Below are 22,964 nucleotides of genomic sequence, written 5' to 3'. Positions count from 1 at the left end.
TATCAGAGTTGTTAATATAAACAAGCTCATACCTGCAGAAGTTAAATTATTACTCTCCCCTCTAGTCCCATTTTGTGTGCTTCCCACTAACCCCATGGACTACTCTGTAGGATCCAACCTCCTCATGTGATGTAAAAAGTCATTCATTATCTGGTCTACATCTTTCTTTTCATACTATATTTGCCACATTCTGCCTTATAATTTAACAAGCTGAAATTCCCTATATTTGTCCAAAGATTCCTTCATGTATTCTATATGCTGATCCATTTTTCCTTCACTCACATGTCTTTCGCTCCCCATTTTACTCTTTAACTCAATTGTCAGGCATTATCTCCTCCAGGATTTTTACTTGACCTCTTGGCTTGGGTCAAGTGTCCTTCCTCTATCCTCCTTTATAATATATATATTTTTTACTACAACATATTAAATCTATCTCCTTATGTGTCCTTAGGTACTGGAATATAAACTTCATTTAGATTGGGAGCATTCCTTAATAATCTTGGTATAATCCTGCACATAGCAACTACCTAGCAAATGACTCTGAATGAAAATGAATTAACTGGTTGTGAGACATTAATATAATTAATGCCTTTAACATATGGAATGGAAATAAATAGACTTTACAAAGCCATAATTAACCAAACTATTTTATTAATTGAACTGTCTGGTAAACCAAGGCTAACTGAACAACTCTCTGATTCATTCTCTTAATGAAAATATTTCTAAGAAATATAACTTATTCAGATGTTTTAGTGTGCAAGTATTATGGACATAGTATCGTTCTGATGATTTACTAGGGATATTCTATCAATATATACACATTCTATAGAATTTTATTACACAAGAGCTTATGTTGTCTGTTCTGGTCTTAATTTTATTTGTCCATTAGATTATAAGAGATTTAAGGAAATAAAATGTCTTCTATATTAATTTTCCATAGAATCAGCAGTCTTGGTCAAGAATGGCTCACTATCAAGTTCATATTCTAAATATAAATAAGAGAGCATGTCTTACGAGTTGTTGGCCTGAGGATGCCCTCCGTTCCCAAGGGTCCATGTTTCAAGGTCTCTGTAAAACACAGCAGTTTTCAGTAGGAGGCTGCACTCTGATGCTTCTTATATCTTTTAAGGCTCACCTGATAAAGTCAGGTCCACTCAGAATAATTTCATTTTTTATTAGATCAAAGTTAGCTGATTAGGGCAAAATCATAAGAGTGATATCCTATCATGGTCACAGGTCTACCCATATTCAAGATGAAGGGATTATATGTTGTTGTTTTTTTACCAGAGGATAGAAATTTTGGCAATCATGTTAGAGTCTTGGCTACCTCACTTCTCTTAAAGCTTTACTACTATAGAATATATAGAATATGAAACAAATTATTCAACCCAGGCAAATCTTAGTCATTTTTACTATATGCATATAAAACTATTTTTGTGATGGTCAGGCTTCTCTTAAATGTGATTTTTCATGTATAAATACAATCATTTATTTACTTTTTTAAAATTTACAAAGTTCTTATAATTTTAATTACTTTGATTTTTGAAAAGTGAACTGAAGGTACTAGTGACTTTGGTGACATTTAATTTAATATCAGAAGGAAGGTAGATTCTTTCTACTTAGTATTTCTTTCAAAAGGGCAAAAGCACCCCAGAAATATCTAATTTTCAATTCAAAAATATAATTCTTATAAAATAGATTTGAGCTTCCAGTGGGCAGAATGTTTAATTAAATTACCTGAGTCATTAATAAAATTTCACCAAGATTTGACCCTTCCCTTTTATGTTTTAGCCTCAAATAATGCACTTCTTTTCGATACTTCAAATGTCTCTGCAACTAATAATCATGTAAAATACCTCCTCTTTTGCACAAAGATGTATTGAAAAAATATAACATAGGTCAGGTATATTTAAATTTCTCAACGTGTATTGATGTTTTCTAACTCTAAAGCAAATGCTACCATTTTATTTGTTTTGTTATATCAACTAATTATTTGTAAAGTGTCAATGTATGATTTCAAAGTCAAATGGGAACTATTAGTGACCATTTCAAGATTCAAACCTATATATTTGCTATTAATTTTATAAGTAGTTCTGTATTTCACTCTTTTCCACAGAAATATTCAAGTATTATGGTAGGGATAAGATGTAACATACAAGTAATTATTCCAGTGTTCACTTAAACAATAAAAGAACCCCATTTAAAATATGAGTATAATAATTTTACCTCAAATATAGAAAAGAGTATGAATATAAAGCAAATACTGAATTCTACAGTTCAGAAAGAATGATAATGTCTGCCTGGGATTTAAATTGCTATATTGTACTGCATACAATGTCCAGAGAAAAGCACAGTGACATTCTTTAAAAAAAGGGAGTGGGTGATCATAGATTATTTCCTGGGACCTTATTCAAGTGGCCTCATTCATATTGATTTTTAGTGCAAGCAGTCATCTTAGATCTAGTTGTAATGTGCTACATATGCTAAATTTAGCCAGTTAAATATGAGTTACAGGTCAGATATTCTGAGCACATGGGCTTGACATTCTTAGCATTAACTTAATGCTAAGTTAATTCTGTCGAGCCAGCCTTTGTGGAGAAGGCTGACATCTAACCACGTGACTAGAAATATCCAATAAGCTAGCATTTACTGAACACTTATAACGCAGCATTATATTAGTGGTTTTCATGCACTGTCTCATTAATACAATTCCACAAAAGTGAACTACTGTTATTATCATTTTAGGGGTAAGGACTGTAATGAACAAAAGATGGTTCAGTGTTAGAGCTGGATTTGCTTTTTTATGTGTTTTTTAATTGAATTTATTGGGGTGACATTGGTGCACAAAATCATACAGGTTTCAAATTCACAACTCGACAAAACTTGGATCATCTCCCTTCTAAGAACATGCCTGGACTTTCTACAATAAGCCCATTTGTGCAAAACAACAGATCAGAGAATGTCTAGGGAAATATTTTGCTTCCATTTAACAAGATAAATCCTGAAGTCTATATTCCCTGTAGGGATCAAAGTTCCTTCTGCAGGATACAGAGGAAAAATCAGGTGTCTTGGGAACCCTCAACTTCCCCCAATTAAAACACAGAATGAAGACACAGGAGATTTTCCTTCAGCTGCATCAGAATAGATTCTTGAACCTCATAAAGACTTACACCTTCTGGGAGGCACAGAGGCATGTGTTTGCTCTGTTCTGAATTACTTATTCAATATTGGGTTTTATCTTCTGGAGTTACATTTGACAAGGTTGGAGTTGTTTACCAACCTTCTCACACCTTCTATCAATATTAGGCTCACCTGAAATTGTATTTTAATATTACCTGGAGTGGTCAGTATGGTGCTGTATGGTTTTTCCCTGTTTGGATATTTGAAAAATCCCAGAAAACTCTATATAATATATTCATTCAAGGAATTTATTTAAATGTAAAACATACAGAACAGCAAGAGAAGTAAAATTCAGGCAAGGATCAAAGGTTTGAGAGACAAACTTTTGCACTTGAATTATACTGAGTCTCTGACTGAACTGCCAAGTTTGTGTGAGGAATATTAGCTTCGGGAAACAATCTAGAAAAACTCAAAGTACTTCTTTAAGCGGTCAAGCCAGGCATGTAAACTGTTTGAGACAGCTGAGCCATCAGTAAAGCTAGCCCTGGGTGGGGTGGATTACCAGGGGAGTTTCTGACTTTAAAAGTACATCAGCCCAACCAGTGTGACTCAGCAGTTGAGTGTTGACCCAGGAACCAAGAGGTCACCAGTTCGATTCTGGGTCAGGGCACATGCCCAGGTTGCAGGTTCAATCCCCTGTAGTGGGAATAAAGGAGCTAGAGATCAATGAGGTTTCTCAAGTTTCTCATCATGATGTTTCTATCTCTATATTCCTCTCTCTCTAAAAATCAAAGATTTTTTTAAAAGTACCTCATAAATCCCATTTCTTTTGTCTTAGAAAATATTAAAAAAACACACACAGACATTCAGGCATCTCCAGACAAAAATAGAGCTTTACTATTTGGGGTGTAAATCACCTCTCTCATGTGCCCAGCCCTATATTCTGGAGCCATTTCATAAATTCAATTAATTAAGACTAGTTTGCATCTGAAACATTATTCAAAAATCTCTACATTTAAGACTCTTGAAAATTCCAGGCTTGAATATGGAAAAACCTTGGGTCACCTGGTTAACAGAGGGACACAGATATTGGCATGGGTGATCCTAAATAAACATAGTAATTAACAATATAATTGGCCCTTGTACAGCACAGGTTTGAACTGTGCAGGTCCACTTATACCCAGATTTTTTTCAGTAAATAATTGTGTATGTATTTTTTCTTCATTATGATTCTTTTAGTAAACATTTTCTTTTCTATAGTATACTGTACTGTAAGAATACAATATATATTGCATATGACATACAAAATATGTGCTAATTGACTATGTTATTGATAAGGTTTCTGGTCACGCGTAGGCTATTAGTAATTAAGTTTTGGGGGAATCAAAAGTTATTGTAAATTTTTGACTGTGTCAGGGTTGGACACAGTAATCCTCACATTGTTCAAGAATAAATTGTGCTATCCTTAAAGACATCTTGGGAAACACATTCAGCTCAAATTCTCCTTCCACTTCCCAAGAAAAATCCCAGAATTAAATCCAAATATGTCATCAACTGCTTGTTTTGTGTATATCATCCCTTCATTTTAAACTTCAATATACTAGGAAAATTATCATGTGGTCATATTGGTCCAAAACCAGCACAAACCTAAAACTTAGCAGAAACTATTCAAAAATAGTATAAATAATTATATTTCCCCTAAATATGAAGTTACTCATACCAGGTCAAATCAAAAAGTAATCTCATTGGTATTTGAATAACATTTAATTATATATTGGTCTTCACAAGCTATCAATAAGCTGACATTTAAGCTGGGGTGTACAATATTGGAGAAGGGAGTTACAAATATGGAAAGGGATAGAAGTAGAATACATTCCAGTGTGTGTGTGTGTGTGTGTGTGTGTGTGTGTGTGTGTGTGTGATGCATTGAAAGGATCAGTATATACTTGTAGGTTTTAATATAATTGATAGACATAGAAGCAGATACAGTTGTATGTGTATGTATTGATTTCATCTCTATCTGCTAAGAACACTTGGTCGTGAAGAAACTCTGATACATTGAGCTTACGTGGCCCACAGATCTTAGTGTCTATACACCATTCTCCAGGGCTCCTTAATAACAAGAAATATATCCACATGTAAATTAATTTTAAAAAGGAAGAAATAAAGGATCAGGGAGGTTATGTCACCTATATACCATCACAGGCAAATAAGTGTGGAAGAGAACATGGATTTCTGGTTGAAAGGGTAGTCACTGGGCCATAATGCCGGGTTAAGATCCCAACATCCTTCACTGACCAGTTTTGTGACATTGGGCAGTGCTATCAACCATTAAACATCAATTTCTTAGACATTAAATCTGTGTAATAATAATAATAAGTACCTAACTAGGTTTGTAAGGAAGGAAAGTAGATAATATATGTAAAGTACAAAAAAACACACTGCATATTGTAATCACTATATAAGTGTTTTATTTTTATGGTTACCATGTTTTTTTTATAATTACACTAGAGGCCCGGTGCACAAAATTCGTGCACAGAGGGGGGTTGTCCCTCAGCCCAGCCTGTACCCTCTCCAATCTGGGACTCCTGGAGGGATGTCCGACTGCCCGTGGGATCAGATCTAAACGGGCAGTCGGACATCCCTGGTGGGATCGGGCCTAAACGGGCAGTCGGACATCCCTCTCACAATCCAGGACTGCTGGCTCCCAACTGCTTGCCTGCTTGCCTTCCTGATTGCCCCTAACCGCTTCTGCCTGCCAGCCTGATCACCCCCTAACCACTCTGCGGCCAGCCTGTTTGCCCCCAACTTCCCTCCTCTGCCAGCCTGGTTACCCCTAACTGCCCTCTCCTGCAGGGTTGATCACCTCCAACTGCCCTCCCTTGCAGGCCTGGTCCTTCTCAACTGCCCCCCCTTGCAGGCCGGGTGCCTCCCAACTGCCCTCTCCTGCTGGCCATCTTGTGGTGGCCATCTTGTGCTCACATGGGGGCAGGATCTTTGACCACATGGGGGCAGCTATATTGTGTGTTGCAGTGATGATCAATCTGCATATTACTCTTTTATTAGATAGGATAGAGGCCTGGTACAGGGGTGGGGGCCAGCTGGTTTGCCCTGAAGGGCATCCCGGATCAGGTGAGGGTTCCCTTGGGGTGTGGGGCGGCCTGAGCAAGGGGCCTGTGGTGGTTTGCAGGCCGGCCACGCCCCCTGGCAACGCAAGCGGCGGCCCTGGTATCTGGAATTTATTTTCCTTCTACAATTGAAACTTTGTATCCTGGAGCAGAGCCAAGCCTGGGGCTCCCTCCGAGGCCGGTAGCCATTTGTGTTGGGGTTATAATTGAAACTGTTGCCTTAAGCAGGTGGGCCCGGCCAGGGTGGGCAGAAAGCTTTGCTTCCCTTGTTGCCAGCGGCAACCCTGGCCTGCTCTCTCAAGCTCCATTCTGTCGCCATTTGTTTGAATTTGTTTACCTTCTATAACTGAAACTTTGTAGCTTGAGTGGAGGCTTAAGGCAAGGGCAGGCAGAAAGCTTGGCTTCCTCTGTTACCTAGGAAACCTTGCTCTCTGTGGTTGTAGCCATCTTGGTTTGGGTTAATTTGCATGCTCACTCTGATTGGATGGTGGGGCGTGGCTTGTGGGCGTGGCTTGTGGGTGTGTCAGATGTATGGTCAATTTGCATATTTGTCTATTATTAGATAGGATTACTGTTTTAATGATAGGAAATCATGTCTGTCTGACATGCATCTACTTTTTGAGATAATACACAGAATTGGTGAAAGTATATTACCAATGGTGAAAACCATACCAGAAAATGGATTTTTAAACCATAGGGTGTATTTGTGAGAGAGTGAGGCAACAAATCTAGATAGCATGGAGTGTGAGAATTGGAGAAGAGGGGGAAACATGGTTTGACAGGCATATTGGGAACAGATTGTACTGATCTCTGAGAAAAAATGAATATGGCTTTTGAAAGAGCATTTGGGGGTTGGATTTAACTTTGCACTTGTATGCAGGATTTTTTGTTGTGAGGCAAAAAAGAAATTGCCTTTCTGCTACATTTAGAAGAAGGATAGTCACTGAATTGTTCATAAATACCTAAATTGTAGTGTAAAAAATAAAAGAAGCCATCATAAATCCAAAATTATTGGACATGAATTCATAAACATACAAAATAGGAACATGTCATAACTATAGGACATATACATTTCATTAATTTTAGATTTATATTGTAACTTAGATTAGTCTAACAATCTAAGATTTCATGCCGAGACACTATGGGGAGTGACTTTAATTAATACATGTCTAATTTTTAATTATTAGAAACCCATTGTTTCATATAAATAAGTTCTGTATTAAAATTATGTAAGTTTCCCCTACTAGGTATTTTAATTATCTCCTTTGAAACTTTATTCTGTTAATTTCCTTAGCCATTTTGTTTTCCAGTGGCAATGCAAGGAAAAACCTACAAAAGCTAGCCAAATGATAAAAAACTGATGAAAATTTTCAGTTTTGCTTCATTTTATAAAAGCTAGAAATGACAACACAATATTCACTTGTAATCTACACTTCATCATCTTTCCTCTGCATTTTCTGCTAGAACAATGCACAGTCTAAAATGTTAAGGCAAGGGGAAAGAAGAAGTAAAGGTTAGAAATAATGAGCAAAATGGACAATCACTCCTAGATAATTGAGAGTGAATTCCATATCATTGTTAAAGTAAGGGATAACATCATTATCCCTATATTCCTGTGAAAATACGCAAGGGTCACAAAGCAGTATTGCTACCCTTACATGTTAAAGATGAACACTGGTCTCTAGAACAGCATAGCTAAATTGGGGGTTTAATGAAGGTTTAAATGGGAATGAAATTTACCAAACCTTGCATGTGAAACTTCACTTGACCCAGAAGCACTGCTCCTCCTTCTGCAAAGTCACGGAAAGTCATGAGAGTGGGAAGGAATGCATTGCTAAACAAAATTTAGTCCATTATTATTTTTGTTCAATCCCTATTCTCTTATTTCAATCTTCTTTTTACAAAGGCTGGAATGTTGAAAGTTTCACTAATTAAAAAATACTGTGGTTGCCAAATCCCCCAAAAGGACCATCATAAAGTTAGGAGAGAAAAACCTGAAAGATGGGGGTGGAGGTGGGGTTGGGAAGAGATTAACAAGGGAATGTATAGGCATATATGCATAGCTCATGGACAAAGACAATACTGTGGTGAAGGCCTAGGAGGGGCTGATGCAAGGTCAAGGGGAAAAAAACAAAGGGATCTTTGTAATACTTTCAATAAAAAAAAAAAGATAAATTTTAAAAAACAAAACAACAATAAACTGAAAAATAAGACAGCTGTTACAATACAAACAAAACCTATTTCTAAAAACAAAAATATTGCAACTAATAATCAAATAATATAGCTATTCCTACGTATATTTATGGTTCCATTAAGTGTTATGGCGCCTATTACTCATCTGTGTTCTAGCCTCTTATTTTCATCCCATTGCAATCCTCATAAAAAAGAGGTAGACCAATTCCATAGGTCCAGCTATAAATGCAAATACAATGTCTGAAATATAGGATCTGCCAGACATTTTCAGCTGCCCTTGCAAATATGAATTCTAATCACCATTAATGTGTGTGTGTGTGTGTGTGTGTGTGTGTGTATCACCAGCTAAGGTGATATAGTTTATATAAAATATTAAATTACTTCAAGTAGTCTTCTTTCTACTTTTAAGTATCCTTTTCTGTCATATTTAATAAGAAACATTAAAAAATCACCTGCACTATAAACATATTTTGAAAGAAGTTCATTGAAATACAGACAGGAGTTTGCTTAGATCTGTGTGGAACTGTTAAGCAAAATAATAGATACAATGTGAAGCAGTTAAGAAATTCAACCAAGGAAAAATTAGTTTTGAACATTTGGGAATAAAAGAGGATAAATTTCCACTTGTACGATAGAAATGAATATTTTGCTAGTTATCTTAAATCATATCCGGCAATCCAACTGTTTTTGAAAGATTCAACTCAGTTCATAAACCCCATCCCATCCCAACCTGGCCCACCCCACTGATTAAAACAGGATCCAGATCCTGCGCTATCGTAGGGAATATTAAATCAACTAATAAGGTATTCCTTTAGAAGAACAATCTTGTAAAATCTTCTGAAAATAAAACAACAGCAATTATGATAACAACAAAAAGCCGCACAAAATATGTAACTATGAAAAAGTAGGATACACATCATGCTATTATTAATTACTAGAGCCTGGGTGCATGAAATTCGTGCACAGGGAGGGGTCCCCTCAGCCCAGCCTGCACCCTCTCCAATCCGGAACCCCTCAAGGAATGTCCAACTGATGGTTTAGGACCGATCCTGGCCTGGTCACCCCCAACTGCCCCCTCTGCTGGCCTGGTTGCCCCCAGCTGCCCCCCCTGCTGGCCTGGTCGCCCCTAACTGTTCCCCTTGCCGGCCTGGTGGCCCCACACAACCTGCTGGTCAGTCGTTTGGTCTTCCCTCACTAACCACCCTGTCAGCCTTGTCACCCTAAGCAGCCTGCTGTTTGGTCGTCTGTCATATTGTTTTGGTCGTGATGGCCCCTGGCTTTTTATATTTTAGGATAGTGTGTCTGGGAGCATGGAGTGGGCAGGTGGTACTTACTGAAGTGTTATAAAAGACTTCCATGGGGAAGGGTAGACGTGAAACTTGATGAGCAAGTAGAAGTCAAAAGATGGGGAAGAAACAAGGAATAATTAGGCAGAAAAGCCTGTCTGTAAAAACTCTAGGACATGAGAAAGCATGTTACGTTAGAACATTTAAAAAGGATATTTTGGCTGGAGGACAGAGTGTTTTCACATATAGTATTTTATGTGATTTTCAAAATAAACTCACCAGGCAGCAAAGGTGTTTTTCTTTTAAATCCATTTTTCAAATATAACAATTCTGGGAGAGATCTGAATGTTATAAACTCCTTCAATGACAATGGTGGAGTTTGAATTTATTTTCTTCCATTACAATAAAACATGTGAAGTATAGTAATAAATACTGAGTCACATCGAAGAGGATTCTATAACACAGAACAGGACATAGTAATAAAATCTGGTGCTTACATAGTGACTACTTTATGTCAGGTGCCTATAAGGACTTTTCATGTATTATTAGACTCTTCAAGTCCTCACCACCTATGAAGTAAGGACTATGATTATTATCACTTTGTGGATTAGGAAACCAAGAGAGATAAAGCTTCAGTAATTTCTCATTGCTAATAATTGATGAAGTGAATTTTCCAAACAGTTTACCTCCAAATCCCACACTCTTATCAGATGAACCCACTGCTTCTCTATTTTACTAAATTACTTAGATAAGAAGTCAATGATTAGAAAGCAGTGCAAACTAATTACAAAACAGGAGGCATTTTTGTACAGATGTGATCTATGAGATTCAAAGGATAGTGGCTTATTATTTTAAGTTGAAACATTTGGTTTTGAGAAGAAAAGATTAGCAAAATGATGCCCTTTGAGAAAAGAGGGAGTGATTCTATCTTTCACTGCTGAGAATGCTGCCTGCTGAAGGTTGGTGTCATCTCCTCCTCATGTCTGTATCTGAAGGGAGCTACTTTGCCCAAAATTATACTCCCTTCAGAAGAATTGCCACAATGACAGATCAGTGACCTATACAGACAAGTCATGTGACTTACCTCAGGTAACAAAGATTTCAAAGACAAGAACATGGTCCCATACTTGTCAGATTCAAACACATCTTCCTTTTACCTCCTTTCCTGTTGTAACTAAATTTTACAGATCAAACTAGGGACTGGCAAATTTATGTATGTTCATTTCATACAATCCCTAGAGTCCCATTGTTTCAATGTGCTCTCAAAAATAAGTTTGTTTCAATAACTTTAACATAGACCAAAAATGTAAAAGAAACCAGGAGCACTCTAAAAGAGACAAAATATTTGACATTGAAGCACAGGATTATAAGTGGTATCCTGCACTCTATAATCAGTATATTACATAAAAGGTACATATATTTTATAGCCTAAGAATGTGTTCCTTTGTATTGAATGGAAAATACTAGAGATTCCGTATTTTATATTTCATTTGAAATTCTAGAGATGAGAAGAATCATTCTTGCTGATTCCTAAGCATCTAAAGTGCACTTGGTAAGTAGTAAGAATCAGTGGCATTGCAATGTAGGTTTTTATGTGTCATTGGATTTTTTATGGTTGTTGCAAATGCTGGAATGTCTGTTATTTGAAATACTGTGTAAAATAAAAAGTCTATCAGTTGTGCTTCAATTGACTGTAATAGAAAATCTTTAGAATATTTTCAGGCCTTTAAATTCAGCTCCCGCCTCCCCCAAATTTTACCCGCAGTTGATTCAAGACATTTCCTTGTTATATTCAACAACTAGTTAGGTTCAATAAGGTAATAGTTTGAGGAATTGAAACCCCATATGTTGTGTTTCTTGCTGACAGTGTGAATTCTGGCTTGAGGGCACAGATCTATTAAGCCACACGTTATGATCAAAGCGGTATTCACTGGCAATCATGATGGGAATCCCTATTTATAGCATCACAGCCTTGTGCTACAGTTGCTTAGTCAAAGATGATTAAAGAGGCTCATGTCAATGAGGGCTACCTTTCAAGACCTGTTTAAGTAGAACTGTGCACGCAGGAGTGCTGGGCTCCTCCCTCAAGTACACTGTAGCATTGGGCTGCAAGTCTATAGAAAGATGTAGAAAAGTCCTAAAATAGCCAAGCTCTGATCCAAGTTAGGCCTCAAAGGAACAGCTTCCTTAATTACAGTGAACACAACTTCTAAAATACTCATTAACTGCCTCCTGAAATCAGTCAACTTTGGAAACTTAATTTAGAAGTCACATATTTATCTGATATATTCATTATGTTAAAAGGTGAATAAAAGCTACCTTTTCCCAAAGTCTTGTAACCTTTTAAATGCCCTCTAGTAGTAAGCATTATGTTTGGAAGTATGTCATATGTAGTTATATAACCTAATAAAATACTGTGTGTATCATTGTCCTTGGAAAAAAAATATGCTGCTGCAAGCTTTATTTATTTGTAGAGAAGATAAAACATATGACTGCACTATCATTGTCCTTTTAGACAACACTTATATAAATAATTGTGCTTGTTTTAATGCTGAGTTTGATTCTGTGACTATTTTCTTGAAGGAGATAACACATGACATAATTATATTATAGTTTTCTTGTCAACAATGTTGTAGTTGCTAATATCAACCAATACATACATATGCAGTTTGAACTGATTTTCGTAAGAATGATATTAGTGCATATGTTGGAAATGAGCATTATTAGTTTATTGAGACACATAATTATACACAACATATCCTATATCAACATCACAGCAACACAAGATTTTTAGTAATGTAATTCATTAAGTGATTATTTATCTGAAAAGTAATAGCAACTAGTATTCATTGAAGTGCTTTCAATGTAGTAGGCCTTAAATATTATATATAAATTAACTTGATTCATCTTCAATCTGAACTATAAAGTAAATATTAGTTCCCAGTTTTTAGAGATGGCAGAGACTTAGAAAGGTAGAGAGTTTTTCCTAAAGACTAAGTAAAAGCTAATGAGTGATGGAGAGAGAGTAGAGATGTGGCATTGTCTCAGCAGAGCCAGGTTTTTAATCCTCTATTTTGGTGCTTTGTTGATTTTCAATCCCAGGATGTGTGGGCTCTCACACAAGTCATAGCCCTGTCTCTAATGGATTGATCTGTAGTTACCGTAGGGAAGTCATATAGCCCAACAGACTTCAATTTAATCAGATGTCAAATAAGAGGATTAAGTTGGATACTTTACCAGGCTTCTTTCTATTATAAGATTTTAGAATTCAGAAATATATAAATCTCTTTAATCATGTTAAAATGTATGTCTATGACTAAATATGCCAGTAAAATCTCCATATGTTTGAGACAATCATATAGCCATAGTAGAAATTAAAAATTAATGTTCTTGATATGTATGGAATCAATATAATATGCTAATGAGGAAAGAAAAACAAAATGTAAATACTTTCATTACACCATATTCTAGAAGTTGTTAAATGAAGTAGTGGAAAATAAGATAAAGAAGGAATAAAGAAGTGTAGGGTGGAGATGAAGGTTACAATTTTAAATAGTGTGGTTAGGGGAGGCTGAACTGTTAAGGTTCTCTTTGAGCAATGGTCGGCAAACTCATTAGTCAACAGAGCCAAATATCAACAGTACAACGATTGAAATTTATTTTAAGAGCCACATTTTTTAAACTTAAACTATATAGGTAGGTACATTGTTATTAACTTAATTAGGGTACTCCTAAACTGGCCTTTGCTAAAAACTCAAGGGGCCAAAGAGCTGCATGTGGCTTGCAAGCCGCAGTTTGCCGACCACTGTTTTTGAGGATAAAGGTGAAGAAGGTAAGGAAACAGGATATGGAAAATATGTGGAAGAGAAGCATGTTAGTAGAGGGGAGAAACACTCAAAGTTTCCAAGGCAGGAGTGTGTATAGTATATTGCAGGAACACTGAGGAAGCTAGTAAGTACATTTAGGATGGAAGGAGGAACTGTAGCAAAAGTTGAATTTAGAGAAGTTATAGGGGCTAATATGGGATCGGACCTTAAAAGTGAATGAGATGGGAGTTATTATTTCTGAGTTTCTGAGTAGAGCAATAAAATCTTTTACTTCAGCCCGGCCAATGTTGCTCAGTGGTTGAGCATCAAGTTATGAACCAGGAAGTCATGGTTTGATTCCTGTCAGGGTACATGCCCACGTTGGGAGATTTGTCCCCGATTGGGTGCATGCAAGAGGCAGTCAATCGATGATTCTCTCTCATCATTGATGTTTCTCTCTCTCCCTTCCTTTATGAAATCAATGAAATCTATATTTTAAAAACATTCTTACTTCAGTTTTGAAAGTATCACTCTGGATGCTTTGTCGAAAATTGTTGAAGACCCTTTTGGAAGCAGAATTACCTAAAATCAAACAGAGTCCTATCCTGAGAGTCTTTAACAATGGCCCAGACTATAGGAAATAAATCTCTGGCTAATGTAAGAATGTGGACCACTGGGAGTCATGCAAATGCATCTTCTTTACTGCAATAAATGTGGTTTGTATGAAGTATGCAACATAAATGTGCAGATATTACATCGAGTTATATTTTGACATGTTACATGCAGCATCCTTAAGATGCTGTATTTTCAAATGTTGGCTTAGGAAAACATCGGCAATTGTTATTGACCTTGTGCAATATAAAGCACGAAATATTTTCCTTTACCACCAAAGAAGACCCCTCAATTCACACTCTTGTAAAAATGCCCTGTGAACTGTTGTCTGGCCTAATCAGACCACAGGAGAGTTCTGACAATAGATGGGGCATTTCAGAAACCATGTTCAAGGTCAATCCATTGAAAAAGTGAGACAGCACTTTCAGTGCCTGATACTAACATAAGTGATTTTTAATTAAGGAAGAAACCTAAACAGTGAAGCGATGTGGTTGTAACAAGGGCTGGGAAGGTAAAGAAGTTTATATAAAGGGGTATGAGTATGTAGGGAGAAAAATAATCAGCTTTGTTTCTGAATGAACTTTGCCTTTAGCCTTGTTAGCTCTAGAGCCACCTTTGCTTTCTATTTGACACCACCATGTAAGTGCAACAAATCAAATTTGTCTGATAGCACTGCCTGACAGGAACCATAAGTGACTGCCGGGAGGCCTGGCTGCAGCTGCGGCTCCCCCGTAGCATGCGCTACTGCTGTGTCATTTGAATTTGCGCTTCAATGCACCTTTAAAACATTTCCACCGCATAACCTGATTAGAGTTGTGTCCCATCTGTTCACTTGACTGCCGATGCTTAAGAACCCTACTGCTAGCACAGTCCACAAATTTAACTCCAGCAGAATTTTTTTTTTTTCAGAGAGAAACACTTATGAAAATAGGCATTTCTAACAGCATTAGCCCCCAGCAATTTATTGCCAATATCCCAGACATGTCAGTCTACTCACTTTGTCTCCCAAGGAGCTTTGTTTATTGAATCAAACTGATCATGGTTTTTGCTACACTCATCCTCTGCCCCATTTACTGTTTATAATATTTTCATATTTCCATTCACAATCTTTTGATGGTCTTGGAAAGTGTCCCTAGGCAAGTTCATGCAGTTTCAGTATATATTTTCAATTCTCAGTTCCCTAAGGAAGAGTAACATATTTGAAAAATATTTGGATGGTTGGATATATACTGAGGAAACTCAAGAATGACATGGTCAATATATATCATCCATTTCCATAGACAGACACCAATATTGGTATAACTCAGATTTTTTTAATGTACTACATGGAGGATTGATATCTTGCAGAGAATAATGTTTCAACAACAACAAAAGTCATCTCTCACCTCCAATTTCCTTTTCTTGTGCTGGTATTAGCAATTCTCCCTATTACCACTCATTCCAGCAATAACTAGCCCTTCGATTTCTTGCGCTTTCTCTACTAGTTTTCTATCTCATTTCAAATTATTCTTCTTTTTAGTATGCTGAGCAATTTAGCAAATTTTCTTTTAAATTTAAGCTCCCATTCAGACTACTTCCACCACTTCAAATAACTCACTAAATTAGGTTTTCCAGACAAATAAGGTGTTCTATTTCCTTGTGAACTAGCACATCATCAAACAGTGCGCATATGTTCTCAGCAGCTAGATCCAATGGCTTGGATCAGAACTGCTCTTTTTGAGAATGTTCTTTAGTCTATGAAGCTGAAATAATCTTTTAAAGCTGCTGCTTTTGGAAATGACTTTTTTTGGGGGAGGGGGGGCAGAGTCCAAGTTAATGTTCCAGGCATTACAAGGCTTTGTTTTTAAAAGAAATCCTTTCATAGCTTCTTGATGATGAAAAAAGATTGAGAAAAGTGACATGTCTTAATTAAATATTGAAGGCAACAAATTACGTAAAACCTTTAAAAATGTTGTAATGTGATTGATTATGCATTAACATTTAAAAAAAAAAATCTTAGTACCTGACCATAGCCATGTCTGAAAAATCACTTGGCAGAATGGTTGAAGAATCATGTACTGAATAGGAGCAAATAGCCCTTCCGGCCCGGTTCTCCCAGGGGCTGAGGGAGAATGTCTTGTGAGACAACCCACAGGAGCAGCCCTCAGAGTGGCTCCCCCATGAAGGTTTCTAATGGAGTTCCTTATATAAAGACTAGAGGCCTGGTGCATGGATGTGTGCACTGGTGGGGGGCATGACCTGCAGGGATTGGCCCGCTGTGGGAGCGCCGCTCAACCCAGTCAGCCGAGCAGCGCTCCCACTGTGGGAGCGCACAGACAACCAGGGGGCAGCTCCTGCATTGAGAGTCTGCTCCCTGGTAGTCCAGTGCACGTCATAGGGACTGGTCGATGGGTCATTCTGGTCTTTCCACAGTTCAGTCGCTTGGCTTTTATATATATAGATGAGAAAGACTAAGCATGAAGGTCTGGGGAGGGAAGATCAGTTCAGTTTGGGACATGTAAAATTTGAAATATCTATTAGTTATTCAGGGTGTCAAGCCGACAGATATATAATACAGATATAACTTTATTTGTTCTTATAACACCAAAATACTTGTATACCAATTTAATGTTTTATTCACTCAGTAAAGAGTTAGTGAATGACTATTATATATAAGGGATAATTGTAAATATCCAACAATGATAACCTAACTCTGGTTATGCTTCAGACAATATTGTGCATGTTGCCAGTAATCAGTGAGCTCTGTTGTAGGGTCAGGAGACATAGCCCAACTGCTTTTGTGATCCTGGGCACATATTTTCACTTATGTGTCCCTCCATTTCAACTTTAAAATGGGTGCTTACGCAAGATGATATCTAATATCACTCCCCCCCCCCCCCCCGAATACACACACAGACAGCCCTCAATATCCAGCACTAACCGATTTGGCTCAGTTGATAGAGCGTCAGCCTGTGGATTGAGGGGTCCTGGGTTCGATTCTGGTCAGGGGCATGTACCTTGGTTGTAGGCACATCCCCAGTGGGGGATGTGCAAGAGGCGGCTGATCAATGTTTCTCTCTCATTGATGTTTCTAACTCTCTATGCCTCTCCCTTCCTCTCTGTAAAAAATCAATAAAATATATATTTTTAAAAATCCGTCCACTTGCTTTTCTTAATTGAAACCTAGTTTTCCCCAGGTAACATCATTTCCTTGGAACTTTGTTGGGGAAGGCAGTCACTTTCCTTCTCCTGTTAATTCACTGGGCAAAGAAGAAGGAGCTGGTCTGTATATACCTGAGTCTCCATAGCCACTTCTATACCTTTGTTTCTCTTCCATTAACTTAATCTCTATCCTTTACAAAAATAAACAAATAAATGAGTCTTTTTTTATTATTACTATAAGAGTAATATCATTTCAATATAGATAAAAATAAAAGCTATGTTGCCCCCCCCCTTTTTCTATGCTAAATTTCTCATAATACTGTACTCACACATCTGCTGTGGCATTTATAATGTTCTGCCTGCTATTATAGTTATGTGTATGTTTGGAGATTATACATTTCACAAGATCAGTGACTGTATTATACTCATTTTTACAGTTTTCACAGTGTTCAGCTCAGTGCCTTATCAGTAACAGACACCCCAAAATGTATACTGAATTAATAATCAAGTCAATAAACCATTAAAAAATTTTACAGAAAAATACTAACTTGCATTCCTAAACAAATAAAGTAAAATATGTTCTCAAAGAATGCCACATATTTTGCCATTTAAAAAATATACTAAGTAATATGAGAGTTTAAATACTGGATTAAACTCTTATATTACTTCTTACTGGCTATTTGCTCTAACTTTTCTACTAGATCATCTGTATTTATAGAGTACATAAATGCTCCATAAGCCCAAGTATTACTAGAAGTAGCAATCAAGATTTGTTATTCATGCGGCCTTATTTATACACCTCAGCTTTCTTTTAAAGGGTAATTTTGGAGAATGCTTTTCATATATTTATTGTAAACAAAATATTTCATTTAATAGTTCACTAGAGTTAACTAAAATTCACAACATGCTTATCACTACCAAAGCTTAAAATTTTGTTCTAATATAAACTAAGTGAAATTTACCTTTGTGTTCACCAAAGTAATTTTGCAACACTAAATAAAAAATAATGTGGTTTTAATAACACCCAAAATACTATGTTTTATAAAAGCAGTGTTGGCATATATAAAATATTTTGTGTTAAATGCACACAATTGGTAGGACAAAAAGTTGAGAATGAGTTTTTTAATAAGAACACTTACGTTTTCCAAAATATTATATTTTAAAATTAAAGACTTACTAAAATATTGGTTCATAGAACATTAACATATGCATTCATATGTCTATATGCCAATGCATCTGTATATGCATATATATGTACAGTTACAAATTACGCATTCATGCCCCATGAAGGCTGACTTCAGGAAAGTTGGTTTATAGCTGCTAAAACAACTGTTAAGTTTTTTTGTAAGTTTCTAGATATTGCCAAGATGGGGGAAAAACCCTACATGAAAATTTTTAAAAATCACATATCTATTCTCATATTGGTCTAGTTTTGAAATGGTTTCTTTTCTTTTATGATTGTTCTTTAATTATTGATGTCTCTATATTTTCAATAAAGTTTCTCAGATTCATAACTGTTAATAAATAGACTCTTGAATAGAAATACAAAATTATTTTTCCATATATATATATATATATATATATATATATATATATATACATATACTATTGATTTCAGAGAGGAAGGGAGGGGGAGATAGAAACGTCAATGATGAGAGAGAATCATTAATCAACTGCCTCCTGTATGCCTCCTACTAGGGATTGAGCCTGCTACCCTGGTATGTGCCTGTGACAGGAATCAAACTCTGGACCCTTCAGTCCACAGGCCAATGCTCTATCCACTGAGCCAAACCAGCCAGGGTTGTTTTTTCTTTTATCCCTTGTTTCTATCAAGCAGGAACTGATCGTTAAATAAACAATAACACTGGTGGGATGAGATGAAAGTATGTAGAGAGAAACCTCCTAACAGATTTTTAAAGATTTACTTTTATATATTATTATATTTATTAACTCTGCCTTCTGATTTAAATGTTCTTAAGATCTGTATTAACAGCTAATTTAATATTACACTACTAGAGGCCCAGTGCATAAAATTCATGCATGGAGGGGTATCCCCCTCAGCCCAGCCAGCACCCTCTCTAATCCAGGACCCCTCAGGGAATGTCCTACTGCCGGTTTAGGCCCGATCGGGCCTAAACCTGCAGTCAGACATCCCTCTCACAATCTGGGACTGCTGGCTCCTAACTGCTCACCTGCCTGCCTGCCTGATTGCTCCTAACTGCCCCCCCCCCCCCCACCAGCCTGATAACCTCTAACTGCCTCTGCCTGCCAGCCTGGTTGCCCCTCACTGCCCCCCCTGCTGGCCTGGTCACCCCCAAATGCTCCCCCTGCCAGCCTGGTTGCCCCAACTGCTCTCCTGCTGACCTGGTCACCTCCAACTGACTCCCTGCCATCCTGGTCGCTCCTCATGGCCACCCTGCTAGCCTGGTCTCCCCTCACTGCCCCCCATATCCAGCCTGTTTGCCCCTCACTGACCCTCCTGCCGGCCTGGTTGCTGCCAACTTCCCCCCCTTGCCGGCCTGGTCGCCCTCACTGCCCCCTCTCCAGGCCTGGTCACCCCACGCAGCCTGCTGTTCAGTTGTTACTGTGAGGGTGTCCTGACCAATTTGCATATTACCCTTTTATTAGTATAGATTTATAACATTTAAATTTAAAAAACACATACAAATATACAAATAATACAAAACACAACATTTTGACCACACAGTTTTGGAATATATTAACAGTTTGATTTATTAGCTTTGCAGCTTTTTTTATTATTATGAAAAATATAACTATTGGTCAAATTCACATAACTTACTTCTCCCACCCTGTCATGGGTAACCTCAAGTTGGTGTGAATATTTAGATACTTTATATATAAAATTTGTATTTATATAAAACTGCTCATATATACATGCAAAACAATATGTGGGATTAGTTTTGCATATCTACAAAAATCAAATATTAGTATTTCTCTACTTTTATCAAACATTTTTTCTTCTTTAACATCATGTTTTAAAAAATTATTAATCTATTTAGCTCTACTTCAGTAATCCATTATAGTGTAATTTTCCTTTGTATTAATTAGCCACATTTATTTTTCTTTTATCAACAAACTAGAAGCTCGATGCATTAAATTCATGCAAGAGTAGGTCTTCCTTTCCCTGGCTGCTGGCACCAGCTTCCCTCTGGCACCTGGGACCCGGGCTTCCCTCTGGCCCAGCTTCGTCTGGAAGGACGTCTGGTCAAATTAGCATATTACACTTTTATTATAATAGGTTGCACTGTCAGTCTGTTTTAGTGTGTTCATTATTACACACGAGTGGTGCTGTGGACACTAATGTGCTTCCTTCTTCACATGTACAAGAGTTTCTATCAGGCCAATGACTGACCATAAAGTTTGTGCATCCTAAACTTCATTACATAATGCCAATTTCTCCTCAAATTATACTCTCAATAGCTATGCATTATGTTCTTTTTTTTTTCTACTTTTCACCAGTACCTTTATATTAATTCCTAAAAGAGACTTTTAACCACCCCTCCTAAAAATACTCTGAAAGAGGGAAGCTTGCATATCTTGTGTTGGGTAAGTGATTTATCTGTTTGTGTTTACAATAGCTCTCCTTATCTATTGCTTAATCTCCTCCACCCTCATGTCTTTATCTTCCTCTAATGTCAGCCTCTGCATATAATTTTTTATGGCTGTAATGCTTTTTCTTAAGATATCATCTGGGTAATTTCTTTACCACCTAATCTTTGCTCAAATGTCATTGTTTCAGTGGAGCTCATCTGATCACCCTGTAGTTTGTCTGTGATAACTTTTTTGTTTATGCATGAGTATTAATATTCATGCTTTTTTGTAGAATAAGTTTAATATCATACTGTACCCATTTCTTTAGATCATGGCTTCTCTTTAACTTTGGACACATGGGGTTTATCACTGATATGTAACGATAGCCACATTCCCTTTTCATATATTTTGTTATACTTTAGTAAGAGTTGTGTGTGTTGTGAGTCATATTTCTGGAACACTAATTTTATAATGTACTTTTTCACTTCCCCTAAAGCATGAGACATATCATAAACAACATTTTTAAGTTTTTCCTGGGAATTAGCTATAAAATTTTACATTTCTAGGAGGGAAGTAAAAAAGAAAAAAAAGCAGTTAATGGAGGATATTTATTCCATCATGTATTACACTCAGGTGGCAAATACTTTGGGTTATATTGAGATTAAAACTAGTGGCTGCCAATCAACTATCAATGAACAGTTCATATGATGATAGTCTCTGGGTTATCATTAGCAAGCTAAAAATTCTAACCTAGAAACTACTGTAGGTTTGGCATATTTAAGAAGACAATATTATGATGATTTACCTTATACAAAAAAAGCAACCTAAAAATTGTTCATGAAAAAAAAAAAAAAAGGACAAAAGAAAGAGCAACAAAGCTAACCTTATCTATAATAATAAAAGCATAATATGCTAATTAGACTGGACATCCTTCCAGATGACCTTCTGGACGAAGCCTGGGCTGTGAGTTAGTGTGGGTCCCAGGTGCCTGCTGGTGGCTGGAGGGAAGCCCGGGGCCCGGGTGCCAGAGGGAAGCTGTGCCAGCAGCCAGGGGAAGGAAGGCCTACTCTTGCATGAATTTTGTGCATGGGCCTCTAGTTCTTAGATAATACTATAAAGTGGGCACATGTGGAATACTTTGTATAATTCTGGTTGCAATATCTTAAAAGTATAATAGCAAAATTACCTTAATAAAAGAACTACATTTTAAAAAACCTTTCAGGAGGTAGTCCAAAAAAAATCAAGGTAAAATGGTCAGAATTCTTAGCTTAAAAAAAGAGCACAAGAAGGAAATATTCAGTCTATAAAACCATGAAAAAGATATGTAAGTGAAAAAATTGTGAGTTCTCTAATCTCAAACCTAGTTTAAGGAATATCTTGATACTAGATGGGTTATAATTGGGTGAAAAAGATAATAAGTTAAGTAGAAAAGACAATTTCATGAACTTCCTTAATATAGTTAAAGGCTAATAGATGTTAAATGCTGTTTTTAGTTATATATCAAAATAGGTATCAAAGAAAATATTATCCTACTGTTAGAAGTTAGAAATCTAGGAATGCAATATCTTTGATATCCATATCGCTTATTAGTACCATTTTAAATGATGCATATAATTCTAAGCTAGTTGATAAATATGATTTATTTAGCCTCAGTGAAATTTTAATATATGTATATGTATTTTATAATATTTGAGTGTCTGTCTGTTGTAGGCGTAGCCTCATAGAAAGAAATATGATCTCTATCTATGTCATAAGCAGTTATACAGAACATAAACTTATCTCTGAAAGAGATGAAATCTCAATTTTTGGGAAACAAAGTGGTAGCTGGGAGCTAGGGGATCTCTACATGAATTTATAATTCCATGATTAATAGGTTCTGGAATTGGTTTATTTTAGGATATCAACTTTTAAAGAGGGAAAGCTAAGGAATATTGTAAATATAAATGATCACAAAGAAAAACAGATACTGAAAGCTGGGAACTTATTATTTTTCAGACATATTACTTGACTCTATTTTTGGTTGATTCTGAATAACTGATTTAAACCAAAGATCTATTTGAGAGATTATACAGCTTTGCATCCAGCTGTGAGAGTGTGATATTAGCATGAATGAAAAGCATAACGTT

Source organism: Eptesicus fuscus, chromosome 2, assembly GCF_027574615.1.
Source record: "Eptesicus fuscus isolate TK198812 chromosome 2, DD_ASM_mEF_20220401, whole genome shotgun sequence".
Taxonomy (NCBI): domain Eukaryota; kingdom Metazoa; phylum Chordata; class Mammalia; order Chiroptera; family Vespertilionidae; genus Eptesicus; species Eptesicus fuscus.
This window is presented reverse-complemented; position numbering follows the sequence as displayed.